Source organism: Macrobrachium nipponense, chromosome 11 (genome assembly GCF_015104395.2).
Source record: "Macrobrachium nipponense isolate FS-2020 chromosome 11, ASM1510439v2, whole genome shotgun sequence".
Classification (NCBI taxonomy): Eukaryota; Metazoa; Arthropoda; class Malacostraca; order Decapoda; family Palaemonidae; genus Macrobrachium; species Macrobrachium nipponense.
The window spans coordinates 65,979,862-65,994,861 of NC_061087.1; positions in this window are offsets into that span (position 1 = coordinate 65,979,862).

Genomic DNA, 15,000 nt, shown 5'->3' on the forward strand with positions numbered 1-15,000 from the left:
CACACACACACACACACACATATATATATATATATGTATATATATATATATATATATTATATATATATATTAATGATAATAATAATAATAATAATAATAATAATAATAATAATAATAATAATAATAATAATAATATCATTTATTTCAGCTCAGGGCCATATACATGGAATATACAACAAAATACAGACATTAACATACACAATCTAGATACATGAGACAACATGATAAAAAAATGAATAATCGGCATTTATCCACAAAATAGCTAAGGTAGCATAAGAGATAGTAATCATAATACTGGTAATAATAATAATAACATTGGTGAGAAAAAAATGCATTGAGGGTTATAACAGTTAGTGCACAGATTATATAACTTAAATTTCAACGAGAGACCTTAGGTGGTTACAGAAGTCAGGTCCATAACTTGATATATTCACAGTAGTCAGGTCTATAACTTGATATATTCACATTAATAATGAGAAAGTAAAATATCAGCAATAAATATAATAATAATGATAGAATCAGCAGATGACATCTTGCCAATACAGAGATTCAAGTCTTTTAGAGGACAAAGGCATAATTTTCCCATCTTTCACACAATTTAGATCTTCTTCTTGCCTCACTCATTAGGATGCTTTGTATGAGCGAGTTGCTGCTGTTTCTCACTCGGGCTACCGGACTGGACGTTGTTCGCCTTACAATGATTTTTAAATTGTACAAGTGGTTTTCTATGAACATCTGTGTGGCGGAGTGGTAGCGGGGAGTGTTTGTGAGGCGTCTCAAAATGTCATTTTGCACAACAGTGATACGTCTCATGATCTCTCGGGTATAGTTCGTCCAGTTTCACGTCTTGGTGACAGAAGGCAAACCTCCTTGCAATCATGTTGCCAGTTGCACATAGTTTACGACGTCTCTGCTCAATGTCTGCCGTATCTTTTGGGTCGTCGGTGGTAATGTGCCCCAAATACGGAAACTCGTGCACAAATTCCAGCCGATGGTTTCCGAGGATAATCTATGGTTTTGCAATATGCTTAAGCGATCTCGGGAACAGCGACATGCACTGGGTCTTGGTTTCATTGTAAATTATGTCAAATTCCTCTGCATATTGGCGGCAAGTGTCGATGAGTCGTTGGAAACCTTGCACTGATGGGGAATTCAGATCCATATCGTGGGCGTAACAGAGGTTATTTATAGTTGTTTCATTGACATTGTATCCGAATGGAAGTGAGTTCGGTTTGACATTCAAGGCATCTGTGTACGTATTAAACAAGTAAGGAGAGAGAATGCCCCCTTGCCGAAGCCCATTGACGGAGCCGAAGGTGTACGATATTACGTTACCCTATTTAAAACAGAATTGCTGTGTGGAGAACCAGCAACCAGCAATCTAAAATGCCAGTTAGATATGGGGGTGTGCCTCTTTTATGCAGCAATTATTTCAGCATATACGTAGATGCAGGTGTCGGTGTAGTGGTTTGCTTTAAACCCGAACTGGTTGTCAGTGGTGTGTAGAAAGGGGAGAAGTCTCACTAAAAGAACCGACTCAAGTATCTCTGATGCGATCGTTGTGATTGCAATCGGACGGTAGTTGCCAGGGTCAGCTTTATCCTTTAGCTTGTTTTTGAATAATGGTATCAAGTGAACTAAGAATAGGGAGTCTGGAAGAAACTGGTGAATTATGCACGCATTTAATAGGGCAGCTAGCAAAATCTAAATTATCGGATGGCAGAATTTGAAAGCCTCTGCGGGAAGACCATCACAGCCGGGCGATTTATTATTAGTTAAGCTGTTTATGGCATCGCTGCTGTTACTTGGCGTAATACGGTCTGCAAAATGAAATTGAATGTTGTTAGTAAGGAGGTTATCTACATCCCTTCGGGAATCTTGATCATTTATGCAATTCAGGATATTGTTGAAGTGATTGCCCCACATACTTGCGATAGCCTCGTCTCCGACTGCTTCCCCTACTCCCTGTGATAGCTTTTTAGTTTTGGGATTTAAGGACTGGATATCTTTCCAAAGATGGGGATAATACCAAATTCTCAGTTTCTAGACATTGCATCGGCTCTTAGTTGTTTTTCCTTTAATCTGCAGTGCTTAAGAGCAAGTTTGAATTGCGCTCTCGCCTGTCTCATTAGTAATGCAGTGTGTATTTTCCTCGGGCTACCATTTTGCCTCCACAGTAAAAATTTTTCTCTTGAGTAAGTATACAGATCTTTAACAAAGTTATTCCATCCAGGTATATTATGAAAATTACCTTGACGAAATCTATAGGTAGCCCTGCCCGAAGCAAGCATAGCGGAGATTATATTCGAATAGAATTCATTCAGATCCCTCCTGTGGTGGTCATTTCTACAATTTGTGTTAGTACAAAGTAAGGCGTCTGCCGGTTGAGCTATTGACCGCAGCGTGGTTTGCGTGGTCGCCATAAAGTATCTGGTTTTATGTTGGTTTTTAAAATCCCAGTTTACCGCTGGTGGGCAGTCAGTTATAGGGTTCACGGTAGGGAGGGATGGGGTACTGTAATGGGATGTGACCGTAGCCCGTTGCAAGATCATAGCTAATATTGCAGGTCATAATAGAATCATGAAGTTGTAGAGATGTGATGCAGTGGTCCAGCCAGGAGGTTGTAATTGTGTCTGCTCTATTATCTACATATGAATAAGAGGAGGGAGGGAGGAGCATCACATCGCTAATTTAGAGAGCATGATTTTGACAGAAGCGAATAAGTTCATTATAAAATTGTTTTGTGGGGTGAGAATTAAGGTCCCCAATTATGCACATATGATCAGCAGGAGAATCGTGAATAATACTGACACTTGAAGCCCCAGCAATCTGTCACTCCTGTAGGTCATCACCTTTATCATATTGCCTAATGATTTGTGCCACAGGGAAGAAAGGCCCCCTTTCGGGCGACCAGCTATAATTTGATCTGTAACTTGGATCGATGAAGTTGAGAAGGTTCTGAAGTCTTCATTTATTGAATCGCAGATGACAAGGTCATGTGGCCAGGGGAGTATTTCTTGCAATGCAATGATGCCTTTGAAGTTTTTGCAGTACAAAAATATTCCAAGAGATTAAGTTTAATGTATCCATGGCTATTCACAAAGATAGGAGATGAATGCGCTGATCATTTGGATGGATGGGGGTTAGCTAGGGAGAGTGAACAGTCACTCGCCGTGGGCGGTTGGCTGGCACTTGTGTGGAAATGACCCTGGTTGGGGTGTCTGTAAGTTTCCCAGCGGGTGGTTGGTCCCGGATTATATTATATCTTGACACTAATATATTAGGACTGAAATTCTCTCCTTTAAGAACACAGAGGTGTTGAAATAGGCATGGGAGTTCGTGAGAGAAGAGTGGGTCAGAGCCAGAGAGAAACTTGACTTTCTCCACTATGGCGTCTAGCGTCACCGATGAGCTCAGATTGTGAATTGCTACTTGACATCTCTTCTCAATTGTCGGGCGAGGTGAAACCCGAATGTTGGGCTCCAGTCCATCAGCCAAACGAGAGGTACTTCTCTTCTTTCTGCTTGTTTGTATCTGCCAGCCGCCAGACCCCTCAAGATCATTACAATCTGCATCCACGATGTGGGGTTGAGGGGGTGGGGGATATAAGGTGGGGAGAATCACGAGGGCAGATAATCATCACCGGAGATCTATCTTCGACCGGAGGCACTGGGGAGGGAGAAGAAGGTAAGGTGTCTGTTGTATGAGAACCTGGTACCTTAACCTATCCTTCCTCCTTCCCCAGGATAACATCCCATCCTTCACTCCAATCTGTACAGAAAGAAGTCCTATCCACCTATCCTTTGTTCCTCTCTCTCTCTCCTACCCTCCGGTGTTACCCTTGTGGCAGGTGTTCGCTTGAGACCGTTTCCCCTTTGCCCTGTAGCCTCGCTTTAATATATATATATATATATATATATATATATATATATATATATATATATATATATATATATATATATATATATACTGCCATGTGTAATTAATTATAAGATTTATTGCTACGTCTATTAGTATAAATAATCTGCATAAGTCAAATAGGGCAGTGTGGGTGAATGGTTAAGTAGATTAGTGAATCTGTGCATATTAGCTAGTGTTTAATTGTTGTAAAATTTCCCTTTCAGGGGACGAAAGTACTTTTGCTGAAACTTCCACGTATGGTTACGAACCATAGTACAACACTCCACTCCAGAGAAGCCCCTTGTAGTTTCAAGCTTCAGCGGTTAAACCACGGTTAAACCTAATATTATTTATTTATATATAATATATATCCGTGGGCTCTGTTTTGTTACTAAATTTATACAAGTAATTGTTAAATACATTTATTGTCAGTATTTACTATGAGATTCAGAGCCTCTGTAACACGGTTTTTTGGACTTTGCTCCTTGTCAAAGCATCGGATGTAGCTGAAAGTTGACATTTGTATATTTTACAACTACACACAAGTTTTGTGTGTGGTTGTAAAATATACAAGTTTAGGTTACTTCATTATCAGTAACCTAAACCCGATAGTTTTAATTTCTATAGAGTAAAAATTATCTAGCCGACGCCATGGCCAATGATTACGAGCCAAGAGTCGAAAAACATTCATTACGTAAGCAAAGTAAACACCTTTTGACGAAATGTTGCGCCGCCCATCCACTAAACAGAAACCCATTCACCTTGTTCCATCGGCTCTGAAACCCAAAGACTTTATGAATGGCGGAACGCTACATAGATGTGGGTGGGGTATCGGTGCTATACCTGCCACACGCTAAGTTGGCGGTGATGCCCCGCCCCTTTCTAAGCGAAGGTGGTAATTGGATTACAGCAACTATTCGTGTGGCTATTCATTTGAGTGTGTTGAAGGCGCTTGCAATTACTAATTCAGGTTGTTTTTACTGTAGAAGTTAATTATACTCTTTAAAGAAAATGAAAATGTATGTTAAATGATGAAAACGTTTGAGAACTTTGAGAAAACTATCACTAAAGTATAACTCAAATAGTCAAAGTCAAGGATTTTACACGATTTCGAATGCACTCTGATTCATTTATCTTCAATATCCCGTAAATATATAAGAAATTGGTCAGAATCATGTATATTGTAAAGGTCATTTAAATACGGAGATGCTATATAGTATGAATATAGTAGTCCACGTGTCCAAATAACATACTTAATGGTTAGAAAACATGCGCCTTATCTAGGGAGGCAGAATGATCACTAAAATAGCCAGTTACTGTAATTGGCGGGAATTTCAAACGCAGTTGTTAACCGAACTAACAATGAAAAAAGAGAAACAGCTCTCAGCTCCGTAACCATTCAGCGATATACTATACATACACTGAAGTTTAAAGGAGTAAGTATAATAATGGAGGACTGCTTAAAAAACTCAAAACGTATAGGACGGATAACGAGCCAGACAAGAATCGTCGTAATTAAGGTCTGCAATTATCTTCGTGAGCAATATGATAAGGAAGGCGAAAATGATATCGTAAAGAGGACTGTTGCTGCAACAGAAATATCTGTTCGTTCCATTCAGCGGATAAAGCAGCAACACAAGCGTGGAGAGATGCACTCTCCACCCCTAGGTCAAGAAAGTCACAGTAATGGGAGCCTTGGATGAGTTTTGATAAAAGGACTGTGTACGTCGGGAGATAATGGCTTTCTATGAAAAAGGTGAAATTCCAACAATAGAAAAACTGCTGGATAAGGTGAAGAAGCCACCTCTGAATTTCCCTGGTGCTTATATGTCCCTTCTCAAACTTGTTAAGGAACTCGGCTTTCGTTATAAGAAAGTTGAAAGCGGTAGGAAGCTCTTGATGGAAAGGAACGATATTGTTCTTGCCAGAAGTAAATATCTAAGGCTTATTGATGAAAACCGAAAATCCGATTCTCCAAGACCGGAAATATAACTGGATGAGACTTGGGTAAATCAAAATGAGTGTGTGGACAAATGTTGGACTCTACCCGATGGAATTGTTGTTCCACGAGTGAAAACGGGTAAAGGAGCTAGATTTATCATAGTGCATGCTGGTGGAGAATATGGATTCGTACCAGCTATTTTTCCGATCGAAAAATGGTAATAAGGGTGATTACCATTATAGTATCAATCATACATGCTTCCTATCATAGTTTCAAACACTGCTACTGGTAAACATTCCCGCTAAGTCAATCATTGTCTTAGATAATGCTTCATATCATTCAAAAATATTGAACAAAGCACCTGTCAGCAGTTCAAGGAAATCGAATATAGCTCATGACCCTTCCTATACCAAAACCGAACTTCTAGATGTGGTAAAGCAGCACAAGTACCTCCAGGAGTATGAAATTGACAAAATCGCGAGAGATGCTGGCCATGAGGTACTCAGACTTCCACCTTATCACTGCGAGTTCAACCGGATAGAATTGATTTGGGCACAAGTAAAAAATGAGTTAAGAAATGCAATTCAAATCCCAATCAGACTTTGACAAATGTTGAACGTATAACTAAACGTGCAATAGACAGAGTAACAGTCATGTATGCGTCATGCAAGAGAAGTGGAGGATATTTATAGGAAAAGGGATATAGCACGTGACCATCTAACTGAGAAATTGATTATAAACATCACCAGTGACAGCGAGGAGTCGGAAAGCGATGATGAATGATTTTCTTATTTCAAGTTATTGTTTGATATAGCCTATCCAATGATTGATTAATGTATTTTCTTTTGTTGAATCAATTAAATGTTTAATGTATCAAGATGTATGTTTATTTTACCTAAGCATGTTTACATATATTTGAAGCAAATTTTCATTCTTAAAAGTTTGTTAGACCAGGTTATAACGCAGTGAAACTTCAAGGTATCAGTAGCAAAATATAGTGGGGGGAGGATGAGGGTCAAGCGCTCTCTCTCCCTCTCTCTCTCTCGATTTCTACGAGTTTCTGTAGAAATAGCAAATTATTCCGGCGCTCGAATTTGCCGTAGATTTCATAAATTAATTTTCAGAAGCAGCAAATTATAGAAATGGCAACACTGATTTAATCAGTCGAGTTGTCTTCGGTGAGCGAGCTGTCAAAATCAGGTGATCGCTGAGCGGCTGTTTCTCTCAATACACCTCCTCCCTACTTCCAACAGCCATATTTCGTGGTGTTTTATGTTTCATATAATTATACGGCATATTCAAAGGTATGCAATCGACAGCATATAAGTTATCATGAAACTTGGATTGTATTGTTTGATTTATTGAATCCATATATAACATAATGCTCCGAAATGAAGCATTGCTTACATTCGACAAAGGTTTTTATCTTTGGCTCCGATTTCCTGTAATTTATAAAACTTCTGGTTTCCCTACTCCGAATAGTATTTTAATGATATGAAAATATTTCTAACTCTAGTTCTCCAATGATTAACACTTAATAAGGTAATAGAAAGAGGATTCTATCATATCATACTATTTTCTGTGAATATACAAGAAAGGACTCGAACTAACGAAGTGGGCGGACCTTCACCGCCAACTTAGCTGGTGGCAGGTTTTTTTATAGTGAAGTAATACTACTGTAGCAGTAGTGCCGCAACAGTATAGCAGTAATATACATGAATTAAACGTTTAGGCAAACTGCTGGGATCCTTGAGGATCATTTAGCACTTCTTACAACTACTCGAGAAATGAGTTTTTATGGCCAGAAGTTAAATTTTCTAATCCAACAATGCCCATGATAGCCTTCAGTGTTATCCTGATTTATAACGAGGCCAAAGTGGGTGGAGCCTCATGAAGTTACCATTCTGACGATAATTATTGGTGAAGGTTTAAAGCCAAAATACGGTACCGTCTATTTTTTTTCAGTAAATAGGGAGATAGCCAATAAATAAAAATTGCATGACATTGGATATAGCAATTATCAAATCAGGCTTGTCTACTATGTTTTTGAAAATTACCATCTATTCCCTACATCTTATCAATCTGATTGTGACCTATAAAGCAGACTGTTATTTGTTAGGAAACTTATTTTGGGAGTTAGACTAATAATCGAAGTGTTTTTGTATTTATTAACATATTTTGTTGGTTTGTGCATTATGACAATTATCAGTGGAGAGGTTCAGAGTTCATAAAGGTGAGCTGCTTTGCTTGTATTTAAATTTGTTTGTCATTGTTGCCAGAGGTATAGCCTTTGTTACGTATAGCCAATCATCCATCGAGAAAGAGGGAAGAAATGCTGTCATAAGTTACGTAACGAGTGCGTTCGAAAGCTTTTCTCTGAGTAAGTTGCCCGTCTTCAAAAAAAGTCACTTTTACATTCTAGGTACCAAATTTATTCAACCTACGTAATGCAGAATACAGTCAAAATTTACGTGTAGATATAATGTGTATTCTGAATAAGCGTTATATTTATGAAATGCATAGATAAAAAGTTATTGCGAAAAAACCGTGTTACAGAGGCCCTGAATCTCACAGTAGTGTTTGTATGCCAGCTGGCGACCTCCAAACTTCCTTCTTTTTATCTATATAAATTATGATACACGTATGCGAGTAATAAACAAGGCAAAAGCTCGTTCACATCATAAATTATAATATAATATAATATATATATATATAATAATATAATAAATTTTTTATTTTTTAAACTATATATATATATATTAATATAAATATATATATAATATATATATATAAGAATATAGTATGTCAGGTGCTTCGAAATTAGAGCCCCCTCTACAGAGCAAATGGAAAGCTATGAAGTTTTCTGCTATAGCCTATCTCCAATTACATTATCTTAAGTTTCTATTAAATTATTTTTCATTTTTTAGTTTTTTTTTGTATTTTCAGACTGAGTGACGGAGTTATATACAGCCATGGCTAACGACTCGGAGGAAATCAGATGGACTGACCGAATCCAGTCTATAGCCTTCAGAGAGGCCAGGGATCCTTCATTTCACGTTCCTGGATAGCTAAACATTGTTAAAACAAACTGGGACAAACATCCATATGACTGTCGCAGCGAAAAAAGTGGGAATGTTGGAAGGCTTGAAGTCCTTTCTCAGGAGACAAAGACATCATAGCTGAGGCAGTGGGTAGACCAAGAAAGAAGAGAAATTATGGTGCTGTAAATATATCATGAGTTAAAAAAATCTGTTATCAAGCCATTTCATCTTATCAAAAGGGCCAAGATCACTCAACAGCAGAGAGAAGACCGTGCATGTTTTTGTGGTTCATTTCTTAAGGATTGGGAAGAAGCTGACCTTCTAAATGTTGCCGTATCAGATGAATTCTTCATTTAAACAGTCAGGAAGCCAAATCATAAAAATGACATAATTTCAGCTGCAAAGTTGGATGATATCAGTGATGATGAGCGCTATCACCAAGTTGTGAAATTTCCTGAATGTTTGGCAATTTTTCTGTTTCACAGCCAAACAGTTAATATAGATCATCAAAGAAAAAGGACAGTCATGGAATGGTGAATACTTCAAAGAAACTGTGCTTACTGGTGGAGTATTTCCTTTCCTCAAAGAGTTGCTTCGAAAAAGTGGTATTGATTTCTTTTCATCAAGTGAATTTCCAGCTAGCTCCCCTGTCCTTAATGGGTGTAAAAACATTGGTAGTATCTTAAGCGATCGTATTGAAGCGACGACCTGCGAAGAGAGGTGACCGAAGTGCTCAGGGAAATGGAGTTTGAGTCTCAGTTTTTTTGCAATTTGCTGAAATCATGCCCCTCAAGAATGCAGGCTGTGGTACAGGCACATGGAGGCCACACAAAATATTAAATACACAGAGAGAAACTTAAATAAATACCTGTTCGAAATTACTTTTGTTTTTGTCCATATCAATTTAGTTTATGCTATAGAGGGGGGGGGGGGGGGCTCCAATTTCGAAACACCCTATACACACACACACACACACACACACACACACACACACACACACACACACACACACATATATATATATATATATATCTATATATATATATATATATATATATATAAATGGAAAAATTAAGGATCAAGATATCAGCGAATACTTAAGGTGGATGAACGGCATCCACCGACGAATGCGAACATATCAGGCCTCATAGGCGAGTGCGCAAGTTTACCTAACTGCTGGTCGAGAGTCATGTGATCATGACTTCTGAAATATTCGAACATGTGTGCCTGTTCGTGCACCAAACCAAGTTTATTCATAAAACCATCTAGAACAATTTAATGAGTTCGTACATGAAAATACCAGGGCTCCTTAAAGTTTCATATGATGAGCACAGAATATCCATCCTGAGAGGTAATAGGGATATACGACTTTGTTAAACAATTGAACATTTTACAGATCCCCCAAAAGAAGACGAAGTGCAGTAAAAAACATTCTTTTGCTCCCATGTCATAATTATCCTTCTCCATTTTATTGTGTGCTTATCAATCTTTTATTTTATTTCTGATAGTTGTGGTTTCTTTCCTGAAATGAATTGGAATATCGCCACGTAAAATGAATTCTCTGTCTGACACTTTCATCCCTGAATCTTTTGGGGAAATAGAAAGTGATTGAATTGATGTGTTTTAGTGGAGAGGTGGTATGTGGCATTTTGTTTGAGATGATTATTGTACGAGCATTGTATTAATTGCTTTTCAGTTTTCTAATTCATGTTTTTTATGTTAGTTTTTTGGGGGAAATAAAAGGATTTATTTTTGTATCCCAGTCTTTAATTTTAGCATATTTTCGATAACGTGACTTAGCTACAGAGATGCCAGTTCGTGGAGGACGTTTGAGGTAGGTCACGTAACCAGATGGTGTATTTTTCTTTTATTAGAGAAGGTCAATTAGTCCTTTGTGATATATATCTCGGAGGACTCACTTCCACCCTTATCAAGTCTTTTCCTTTGGTGATAACTTTTTCCATAAAAAATTTGATTTTACCATAGGGAGCTTGCTTAATCCTGTGTTAGCAAACTTATATATGGAGTATTTTGAGAAAGTAATTATAAATCCTATCAAACCTGCAGATGTGATTTGGCTTCATTATGAAGACAACTTAACTTACTGGAAAAGTGAGTGGGGCAATTTTGACGTTTCTACAAAAATTACATATCTTGGTCCCGGGCATAAAATTTAAAATAGAATGGGAAATCACCAACCAAATCTCCTTTTTAGATGTCTTAATCATCAGAAATAATAGCAACTACAAATCCACTGTCTTCAGGAAAGCACATTCCCACTTTCATACTTTCATACATATATTTTTACAGCTTTCATGACATTTCAGTTAAACTCAGCATAAAAGGAATGATTAAGTATGTACAAAAATGGTCAATAAAATCAGGTTTACAGAGAGATAAAAAATAATTCAAACCTTTACATAAAATCTTTTTCTCAATATCGGAGAGAATTCTACTCGAGTAATTAAAAATAACTTTATCATATGGAACACCATTATCATCATGAAAAACTAATTTTCGAAGTTTATTACTTGAAACAAATTTAACACGACTTATCTTCGAAGAGTTATATTTATCAATGAGATTCAAAAGATGGTTGAAATCTATCCAAGACACCGAATTCTTCAGCTGCGTAGTTAAAAAACCTTTTTGATAACACAACAATCCAAACTACGTTGTTTGGCTCCTAGCTCTCTTCCTAAGAAACTGGTGTTGGCAGTATAGATATATATATATAATATTATATAATATATATTATATATATATATATATATATATATATATATATATATATAATATATATATTTATATGTATATATAAATGTATATATATATTATATGTTATCTATATATATATATATATTATATATAATATATATATATATATTATATATATATACATATAGATATATATAATATAATCTAAATAGTGCACGTATTATAAGTGCTATAAAGTATGCAGTTTTAAACGGAGTGGTTTTATTCATCAGAATATCCGCGATCTTTTCAGTTTTCTTTGCCCAAAATGTTCTGAAGTTATCAAAAGTTTTCTTATCCCACGGAATAGAATCGTGTAACCTTTATATTTCTTTATGATTTATTTGTCTCTTCGTTGATGAAACAAATCGGGAACGCTCTTTTTCCTCATTTTTCATTAGCCCCTGCTGTCTGTTAGGTTTCCGGTTAGCGACGCATAGCCAGGAAGGGGAAAGAAAAAGGAACTGCTCGGATCCAGACCGTGAAAATTTGAAGAAAAGCGTCATAAAAGAAGGACATCGCCAGTGAAGAGCCACCTTCCTTTTTCTCTGGTCCTTTGAGAGCGTCTCTCTCTGCTATCAGTTATTTCACCCCTCGAGACTATTATCTTTTCTTCCCTAACTGGGTTTTCATGCACATAAAAAAAAAAAAAATTAGATTTGTCATCTTCATTATGAGAGATAACAAGAGTATAGTCATAAACTTTGTAGCTGACCAGGTATTTTAATGTCTCAAACCGAGTAAATTATACAATTTCATAAATATCGTTTGTGAGTATTTATGTTAATGTGAAAAAGAATAGTAGAAAATATGATAATGAAAAAGAACTTCATTGCTGCCGAAAATGCATTGCGGATATCTTAAAACGTAATATGGAAGGAAACATTGACCAATTATTATCAAGTGCCTCACGGAAGAAGCACACTATTCTAAACAAGCTTGTTTCAATAATATTTATCTCCATTTTATGAATTATCTAAATTATGCTTTTAAAGAAAAGAACAAAATCTTATGAAGCGCGTTCTGTTGCCCCACTTATTACCCAACATAATACCTAAACTGGGAGATGCTGGCCAAGACATCCGAACGTCCCAAGGAAAAAGTGCTAAGATTTTCAAATGTATGAAAGATGAGCTTCTTGAAAATAAGTAGCCTAAATTTTTCAGGAAATAAAGAGGAAGCCCTAGAATCCACAAACACACACACACACATATATAAATAAAAAATAAATAAATATATATATATATATATATATATATATATATATATATATATATATATATATATATATAACATATATATATATATATATATATATATATATATATATATATATATATATATTATGTGTGTGTGTGTGTGCGTGTATGCGTGCGCGTAAGTGTGTTCATGTATGTATGTATGTTTGTATATATTATTACGTATTTCGAGAGACACTGGAGTTTACCTTACTGTGATTAATAGGACCTTCCAATAAAACCTTCTAAATACCGTAACCAGAGCAAAAAAAGAATAAATATTAATTGGTAAGCCGCTAAATGAGAAATCTGTAAAATCTGTTACTTAACAATTAATTTATTTACAAGCACAAAGGTGACAGATCTCACTAATATATTAACATAAAAAAAATCACTGAATCGGAAATTATCAAATAAATGGCCCATGTATAAAAGGTTTTTAAAATGTTAGTAGCAATATAATTACATCATCCCACTAGGGCGGACTTCTCTTGGCAAATCAGAAACACAGGAGAAACGTGTACTGGCAAATGATAGTAAACCACTCTTGGAAGTGAAATAATTCCAGATAAGCGTAATAAATACACTGGTAAACGCATTTTTGTATGGTCAAAGGACAAGGGATTGAACTAAATTATGAATCGCAAGAGAGAGGTACTGAATTAGAAAAACAAGTGCCTTGGCTTAGAACTAACCTCTCGAATCCCAGAGCGTACCATACTTTGCTTCTTTGTGATGCTTGAAGAGAAAACTATCCCTGCCTCGAAAGCGGCTCAATACTCAAATGGCAGAGCCTTCGGCGGACTCAATCAGACCAACGGACGACCTCTAGCGTCTTGCCCTTTTTATGGCAGAAAAGGTGATGACCCGAGCGTTGTACATAAGTTTAAAAAATATCTTCCGCCAGCAATGTGAAGATGCAAAGAGGTTTGAGCAAGGTTTAGGCTTGGCTAGGAGGGAATAGTAAATCTAACTCTTGGAAGCGGGCAACAGAACACTCTCTCAAAAATCTGTCACTCCATATACTGTTGGTCTCCTCTATCCTCCTTGTGAGATGCAAAATTGTCTGAATTATTAAGAAACTAAGTAATACGCGGCGTAAATTCATAACATATATAATATATATATATATCTATTATATATATGCTATTATATATATATATATATATCTATATATCATATATACATACATGTGTGTGTGTGTGTGTGTTGGGGTAATTATGTATATATATATATATATATATATATATATATATATATATATATATATATATATATATATATATATATATATATATATATATCGGGGATATCTAATCCCAATATTAAGTTTTTATATTGTTACACGTGAATGATATCCGATGATAGTTTTTCAAAATAGATACATTACTAGTTCAAACTTCCTATATTTTTATAGTCATAATATGAAGTTTGAACTGATTATTATGGAGGAATTTCTTTAAAGAAAATACAGATGTAGAAATTATGATGCAAATAACTTTTTACATGATTATGCATGTATGTATACCTATATGTTTGTAAGAACAGCTGTATAACCGGTTATAAACTCGTATTCATTTTGTTGTTTTACCAGTCAATTAACTACATCATCTACCCTTTCAGTTTCCTTCTGAGGTGAAAGTCAAAAGAAGAATCTAACAATTATCTGTTTAACATTAGTTAGCTTCGCAGAAAGTTTCATCATTAAAAAAAAGTCTTTGCAGAGTTTAAGCAGACTTCCCAATATTCACGATGAAAATTTCGCTATCAAAATCAGTTCTTCAAAAGTTTAAGAAATCTCCAAATTTTATAGTAACCGAAGAAATTAGTTTAATTGCTGAATCCGGTAACGCAGATTTTTATGATTTTTCCTTAAGCCATCTATCCGTCAATAGATTTTTCTCATAACCTATATGTGAAAATTTATCATTATTATGTTCTTCATTGTTTTCAGTATTTTATATCTATAACATCTTACAATAGTCCAGATGATAACTTGCAGTAATATTTTTGTATCATCTGTTTTTAGACGGTAAAATTATGTTTATATTATTCCTGAGCCATTCTTTGCCTAATAAGGAAATCTTGATTTTATTTATGATAAATAATTTCAAGAAAAAAT